This window comes from Rissa tridactyla, chromosome W (genome assembly GCF_028500815.1).
Source record: "Rissa tridactyla isolate bRisTri1 chromosome W, bRisTri1.patW.cur.20221130, whole genome shotgun sequence".
NCBI lineage: Eukaryota > Metazoa > Chordata > Aves > Charadriiformes > Laridae > Rissa > Rissa tridactyla.
In genome coordinates, this window is record NC_071496.1 from 22206532 (window position 1) to 22214325 (window position 7794).

The window sequence follows — 7794 nt, forward strand, 5'->3', positions numbered from 1 at the left end:
CAACTCAAGGGAAACAGGATCCACTCCGAGATTTCCTGTGGCTTTGCCTCTGAAACAACGGAGAAGACATGAGTAAGTGGGATAAAAAACTTACTCCGGCCCTGCAGGCTTGAGTGCTTGAGTTGCAAGGTAAAGCAGATGGAAGGAAGAATTTCTTCAGGAGGAGGGCTGCTCCAGTCCATGGTAAGCGATGCTCCAGTCCTTGCAGGAACTCATTTTCTAATTGTAGATGTTGTTCTCAATGTTGGGGAGGCCCTGCCTCCAGCCAGGAGGAGGAGAGGGATAACAGAGTGTATTGGACTGTGTGGATTCGATGGCCTGGCACATTAGAGCCACAAAAGTATAAAGCTCTGGTGGACACTGGTGCACAGCGTACCCTATTGCCATTGAATCATAAAGGAACAGAATCTGTCACTGTTTCTGCAGTGATGGGAGTATCTCAAGAACTGACTGTACTGGAGGCCAAAATGAGCCTGAGTGGGAATAAATGGGAGAAGCATCCTATTGTGACTGGCCCAAATGCTCCGCGCATCCTTGATATAGTCTACCTCAAGAAAGGGTATTTCAAAGACCCAAAAGGGTATCAGTGGGCTTTTGGTATAGCAGCTGTAGAGACTGAGGACATTACACAGCTGTCTACCTTACCTGGCCTTCCAGATGACCCTTCTGTGGTGGGACTGCTGAGGGTTAAAGAACAGCAGGTGCCAATTGCTACTGCCACAGTGCATTGGTGACAGTATTGCACTGACTGAGACTCTCTGATTCCCATTCAGAACCTCATTTGTCAGCTAGAGACCCAAGGAGTGATCAGCAAGACTCGCTCACCCTTTAACAGCCCTATATGGCCAGTGCAAAAGTCTGATGGAGACTGTGGATTAACAGTAGACTATCGTGGCCTGAAGGAGGTCACACCACCATTGAGTGCTGCTGTGCCAGACATGCTAGAACTGCAATATGAACTGGAGTCAAAGGCAGCCAAGTGGTATGCCACAACTGACATTGCTAATGCATTTTTCTCTATTCCTTTAGCAGCAGAGTGCAGGCCACAGTTTGCTTTCACCTGGAGAGGCATCCAGTACACCTGGAATCGACTGCCCCAGGGGTGGAAACACAGCCCTGCTATTTGCCATGGGCTGATCCAGACTGCACTGGAGAAGGCTGGAGCTCCAGAACACCTGCAATACATTGATGACATCATCGTGTGGGGTAATACTGCGATGGAGAGAAAAAGACTTCACTGAGAGGTTCAAATTAACAATTTATTTGGACTTCACTCACAGGTCCGATAACACCACTATTGCAAGTTCTTATGGATACAATGGAAGAATGCACTATTGCAATTTAAGGGGAAAAGAACAAAAACAATTCAGAGAATACACTATTAACTGTAGGAATGTGTCTGAGAGAAAATGGTCACATGAGCCAGCCTCCCTACTATGAGAGATTAGATTAAGAGCAAAACAGGTGGTAGAAGATGGAATTAGTACATGGGAAAAACGGGAACTGAGAAGGTAGAAAACATGTTGTGCTAATGACTAAGCAATTTACTATGCGAATTCTTGTAACCAATCTGATGTGTGAATGAACTGCATGGACAGCGCGTGGACAGTGTAACTAGCTAATCAGAAATAAGCGAGTCGCGTGTACGGCTACAACGCAGGGTATAAAAGATGATGATCTGTGCTTAATAAACGGCTTCTGTTGATTCACATTGGATCGTCTGGAGTCCAGTTATTTCTCCTCAGATGGTGACCCCGACATGATACCGATCGGTGCTTGGCTTGAGCAGTGGAACGCGAGGGGCGGAAGACCCAGAAGGAGACCCACCGGCTGGAGGACGGCTCAGCTGGACTGAGACCGGGCGGATTGGGTGGCAATCCGGAATAGAGGAAACAGACGACGTGGCCATGGACACCCAGAGAGAGGTGAGCAGCCGGGGCAGGAGATGGGGCAACAAGTAACAAAAGAAGAAGGGGCTATATTAAGACTTCTCCTGCATATCCTCTCTAAGAGAGGGGTGAAATACGATGAGCGTATGCTCTGAAGGTTGTTAATATGGTTCAGAGAGAACGGATTCGCACCAGAGCCCCAGACAGCTTTTAGACCAGAAATATGGGAGGCTGTTGGGGAAAAACTGTGGGAAGTGATAAGTAAAGGAGACAAAGAGGCATCACCGTTGGCGACGACATGGCGGTTGGTGTATTCGACCTTACAAGATATAGAAGCAGAGCGAGCTGTGACGGCCGAGGCGTTTGCAGCATTACAACCCACGGGGGAAGGATCGAACAGGCCAGGTCCGAAGGTCTGGGACGATCCCCTGCCGATCCCCTCTGCTCCACCTGAGGAAGTTCCAGAGAAAGAAGAACTGATGGAGGAGGACGTTCCCTGGCCACTACCACCACCCTCAGAAGTGAGACCAACGGCACCTCCACCAGAATGGTACAACCCTAGAACTGGGCTTTACGAAGGTCCACCTAAGTCTCCACGGCAGCGTGTTGATGTGCGCCCCAGACAACCTTTTGATCCATCATTGTACCCACCGCTTCCACCGTCACCTCCCTCTCCTGCTGAACAAGAACTGCTGCAAGGCGCGTGCGTGGCGGCAAAAATGCTGCAACAGAAATTGGAACAGCTAGAGAGAGAACGGCAGAATCGATGGAAACTAGAGGAGGAGCAAGCGATATGAAATATGGAGAGGCAACTGAGGGGTGAAAGTGGGGGGGCTTGGAGTGGCGGTAACGGGAGCGTGGGAGGAGAGTTGGGGGGTGCAACCGCGGGCTCAGGGGAGCTGCCGAATACGCGAGGGCATTGGGGTGGCGGTAACGGGAACGCAGGGGGAGAGTTGGGGGGTGTGACCATGGGCTCAGGGGAGCCGCCAGATCCACAATTGCATTGGAAAGGAATCATTCAAAATGCCTTGATAGAGGGTGTAATGTTACCAACAGCATTTCTGGTGATACTGGGGGGAACTACGGGAGGTCGAAAGAATCCCAATAGGTGGGAGGGTCTTCCTTGGCCGATCGTAAAGGAAGCAAGAAAATCGGTGCATGACTTTGGTCTTAATTCTCCCTACACTCAGTCGTTTCTTAACAATATTTTCACTACTAATATTTTGACTCCTTTTGATAGCCGGACACTGATGTCCCTTATCCTCACACCAATGCAAGAACTAATGTGGAGATCAAGGTGGGAGGATGGTGTACAATGCGCGGTTGTAGGGAATTTGAGTAGAGCAGAGGGGGATCCATTGCGGTTGGCGACTATGGAGATGTTATCAGGAACAGGTCCTTTCGCTGATGCTCAGCTACAAGCACGGCTAGATGTCGCTATCTTACAACAGTCTGCAGAGTTGGCGCGCGAAGCACTGAGGACCTTGCCAGAGGATGGCAAGGTCAATCCCCCATATACGACGATAAAACAGGGCCCCAGCGAGGGATATATGCAGTTTCTTGATAGACTAAGGAATGCATTAGACCGGGGAGAACTGCCAGTGGCAGCCAAAGAGGCGGTTTTTCAATCATTGGCCGTAGAGAACGTTAATTCAGCCTGTAAGCGTATTTTGCAAGCTTTGCCTCGACACGCCACCATTACTGACATGATAGAGGCATGCTCTAGGGTAGGAACACCTGAAGAACAGGCAGGATTTTTGGCCTCCGCTTTTGCCGCAGCTGTCAAGCCCTTGATTAATAATCGTAATTTGGGACCGAAATGCTTTAAGTGTGGGAAGGTTGGTCATCTGAAGATACAGTGTAGAGCAGGAAAGCAGAGGGGAGAGACAGATATGACGCCTGTTAGGAGCGGAGGAACGGGAGGATTTACGGGCATATGTAATCGGTGTCAGAAATTTGGACATAGAGCATCTGAATGCTGCTCAAAATTTCGTAAGAATGGCACGCCATTGGGAAACGGGCTGATGAGCGCGGGGGGGCCTGAGCGCGATGACACAAAACAGGCCTCAGGGTCAGGGTGCTTGGGTAGTGCAGCCTCTGCCACCACAGGGAGTGCCGGAGTAGACGTGGCAACAATAAAGGAGGTTACCCTTACAGACTCCCAAGTGCAGTGCATTCCTACTGATATGAAAGGGCCACTGGGGTATGGACTGAGTGCACTATTATTAGGACGATCTTCCATTACCAGACGGGGTTTGTTTGTGTTACCTGGGGTAATAGATGCTGATTATACGGGTCCAATTAAAATGATGGTATGGACACCCACTCCACCTGTGCATATCCCAGCGGGTACTCGCATTGGACAACTAGTGCCATTTAAGGCTGCCCTTCCGACGGCCGGAAATCAGATAAGGGGGAATAAAGGTTTTGGCTCAACAGGTAATGCAGATATATATTTAGCCCTTGAAATCAGTAAAACAAAGCCCTTGCAGCGAGTTGCCCTAAGAGCACCAGGGGGTCAAAAATGTGTGCTTGATATGCTTGTAGACACTGGCGCTGATGTGACTGTTATCAGTCAAGAGTGTTGGCCACCCTCTTGGCCCCTAGAACGCCCAGCTATATCCATAATGGGGGTCAGAGGAACTCAGACGACAAAAATAAGCAAAGAGGTGATTCAATGCCAAATGCCTGATGGTGGAGTTTGCTCAATTCGACCGTATGTGACAGTAGCACTGGTATGCCTGCTCGGCTGGGATGCTTTAAGTCAACTGGGCACTCATTTAACGACTGGGGGGATGGGTTTTCCGGGGCGGCCATTGGGGAAGGGCGACCTATTTTGAAATTGAAGTGGAAAATGAATGACCCGGTGTGGGTGGACCGATGGCCACTCAATTCGGAAAAAATCGCCCACATTAACCAATTAGTACAGGAACAGTTGGAGAAGGGACATATAGAACCAACAACCAGCCCCTGGAATACACCTATTTTTACCATCCCAAAAAAGAGTGGCAAATGGCGGTTACTGCACGATTTACGAAAAATTAACGAGGCCATGGAGGACACGGGTGCTTTACAGCCAGGTTTGCCATCCCCTATTGTGATCCCTAAAGGGTGGGAGATTCTGATAATAGATCCGAAGGATTGCTTTTTTACAATATCCTTGCACCCCGATGACTATCCGAAATTTGCTTTTTCCGTGCCAACAACAAATAAGAATGGGCCTATGTGCAGGTATCATTGGGTAGTGTTGCCACAAGGAATGAAAAATTCACCCGCCTTGTGCCAGATGTACGTAGCATGGGCTTTGGCACCAGTGCGGAAGAAACACCCTGAGTGGATAATTTATCATTATATGGATGACATCTTGATAGCTGGACAACAATTAGAGTGTGACAAGGCTATTGAGGAGCTGCAGCAGGTACTAGGGAAAGCAGGGTTACAAATTGCACCAGAAAAAGTTCAAAAAGAACCACCCTGGCAATATTTAGGATGGGAAATATCTAAAACTACAGTTAGGCCACAGAAGTTAGAGATTAGAACACACATTTTGATGCTGAATGATGTTCAAAAACTCTTAGGAGATCTAAACTGGGTTCGTACATTGTGTGGCCTTACGAATGAAGACTTAGCACCTCTCATGCGCTTGTTGCGAGGAGGCGGTGGCATTGATGCCCCTAGACAGTTATCCTTGGACGCGCAGAAGGCGATGCAGATGGTCAGTGATAAGGTCATCAACGCCTACGCGCATCGATGGGACCCTGATCATTCGATAGGTTTATTAATTATAAATCATGACGAACATCCTTTCGCTTTAGTAATGCAATGGGTATAGGAAAGGGACCCGCTACGAATTCTGGAGTGGATTTTTTTATCTCTCCAACCAAAGCGTACGGTTATCCCGAGGATAGAGGCGATGGTGCAACTTGTGATTAAGGGGAGTCAGAGGATCGTTGAGATATCCGGTCAGGAACCTGAATATGTGGTAATTCCTTTAGTAGCTGAATACTTACAGTGGGCCTTGCGACACTCTATGGCATTGCGGATTGTGCTTTTGAACTATGCCGAGACAGTTAAGGTACATTTGCCTCCGCACAAGTTTTTTAGTGTGCTACAAGTAGGACACATTGAGGAAATTCCCGCGTTGTCTCAACGACCTGTCTGAGGGCCAACAATCTTTACAGATGCCGGGGGGAAGACACAGAAAGCAGCAATAACATGGTACATGGACAATAAATGGCATGATATTGTGATCACAGACTGTAAAGGGTCCACACAAAAGCTAGAATTATGTGCTGTACTAGAAGTGTTTCGCAGGTGGACAAAGGGAGGTGTTAATATCGTATGTGACTCCTTATATGTGGTTGGAATCGTTCAACGAATGGAGCGTGCTTTGCTGAAGGAGGTCAGAGATGAGCAGCTGTTCACCCTGCTCCATGAATTGTTGCTCCTACTCAATGAACGATTCTTATTTTATCACCCATATTCGCAGCCATTCGGGGCTCCCAGAAGGTTTAGCTGAGGGCAGTAGATGAGCCGATAAACTTGTGGCTCCTGCATGGGCCGCACCACCTCCAGATAAGTTTGCACAGGCACGGGCATCTCATACATTCTTCCATCAATCTGCACGAATGCTGCGCAGACAATTCGGGATCTCGGAGTCTGATGCCCGAGGTATAGTGCAAACGTGTGCTGATTGTCAACCATTTATACCTAACTTCAACCCAGGCGTCAGTCCCCGAGGGCATGGACCTTTGGAGTTCTGGCAGACTGATGTAACCCATATGTACACATGTGACTGGCACATCACATTCTCCGACGGGTCAAGCCATAGTGGAACGCATGAACCAGTCTTTAAAAAATTTGCTTCAAAAACAAAAAGGGGGAGAGCAAGGGCTGAGTCCTGTAGATCGACTGAACAAGGCCGTTTACGTCCTGAACTTCCTACACCTTCCTCAACACTGCCTTGTACCTCCAATCGTGCGGCACGGCGCAGGCCTGCAGAGAGACCTGGGAGATTTTAGGCAGGAAAATGGCATGGTAGCAGTTAAAAACAGTGTGACGGGGAAGTGGGAAGGACCGTGTAGATTATTAACCTGGGGTCAAGGATATGCCTGTATCGTTACAGATGCCGGAACCAGATGGGTACCAGCCAAGTGGATAAAGCCCTGGTTTGAGCAGACGGATTCGAATGAGTTACCCCACAATACCAACGACGACGATGAGGGCTGAAAAAGTGCAGTGCCCTAGGTGTGGAACTGTGACTCATAGATCCTTGTGCCTTGTGAGGATTGTCGAGGCCGGTGGTGGTTTGAAAGACCACATGCTGCGGCCTGGTGTGCTGTGTGTTTTAATTCTAGTGTGCTGTGTGTTTTTATAAGGAATTAGGTAAAGTGATAGGGTATGCTGTGTGTTTTTAATCCGGAGTGCTGTGTATTTTAATTCTAGTGTGCTGTGTGTTTTTATAAGGAATTAGGTAAAGTGATAGGGTATGCTGTGTGTTTTTAATCCGGAGTGCTGTGTATTTTAATTCTAGTGTGCTGTGTGTTTTTATAAGGAATTAGGTAAAGTGACGGGGTATGCTGTGTGTTTTTAATCCGGTGTGCTGTGTATTTTAATTCTAGTGTGCTGTGTGTTTTAATAAGGAATTAGGTAAAGTGACGGGGTATGCTGTGTGTTTTTAATCCGGTGTGCTGTGTATTTTAATTCTAGTGTGCTGTGTGTTTTAATAAGGAATTAGGTAAAGTGACAGGGTGTGCTGTGTGTTTTAAATTTTAATTCCGGTGTGCTGTGTGTTTTAATAAGGAGTTAAGTAAGGTGACAGGGTGTGCTGTGTATTTTAATTCCGGTGTGCTGTGTGTTTTAATTCCGGTGTGCTGTGTATTTTAATTCTAGTATTTTAATTCCG

At 47.9% G+C, this 7794-nt stretch overlaps 1 long non-coding RNA gene across 1 annotated transcript; it reads right to left on the reverse strand.

Moving 5' to 3' along the window:
- Positions 1–2587: 2587 nt before the first annotated feature.
- LOC128902048 (uncharacterized) lies at positions 2588–7546 on the reverse strand. Its single transcript, XR_008463604.1, has 3 exons — positions 7461–7546; positions 7013–7219; positions 2588–2701 (listed from the first exon to the last, which is right to left on the reverse strand). It is a non-coding gene; the product is annotated as an uncharacterized LOC128902048 (long non-coding RNA).
- Between the last annotated feature and the right edge of the window lie 248 nt (positions 7547–7794).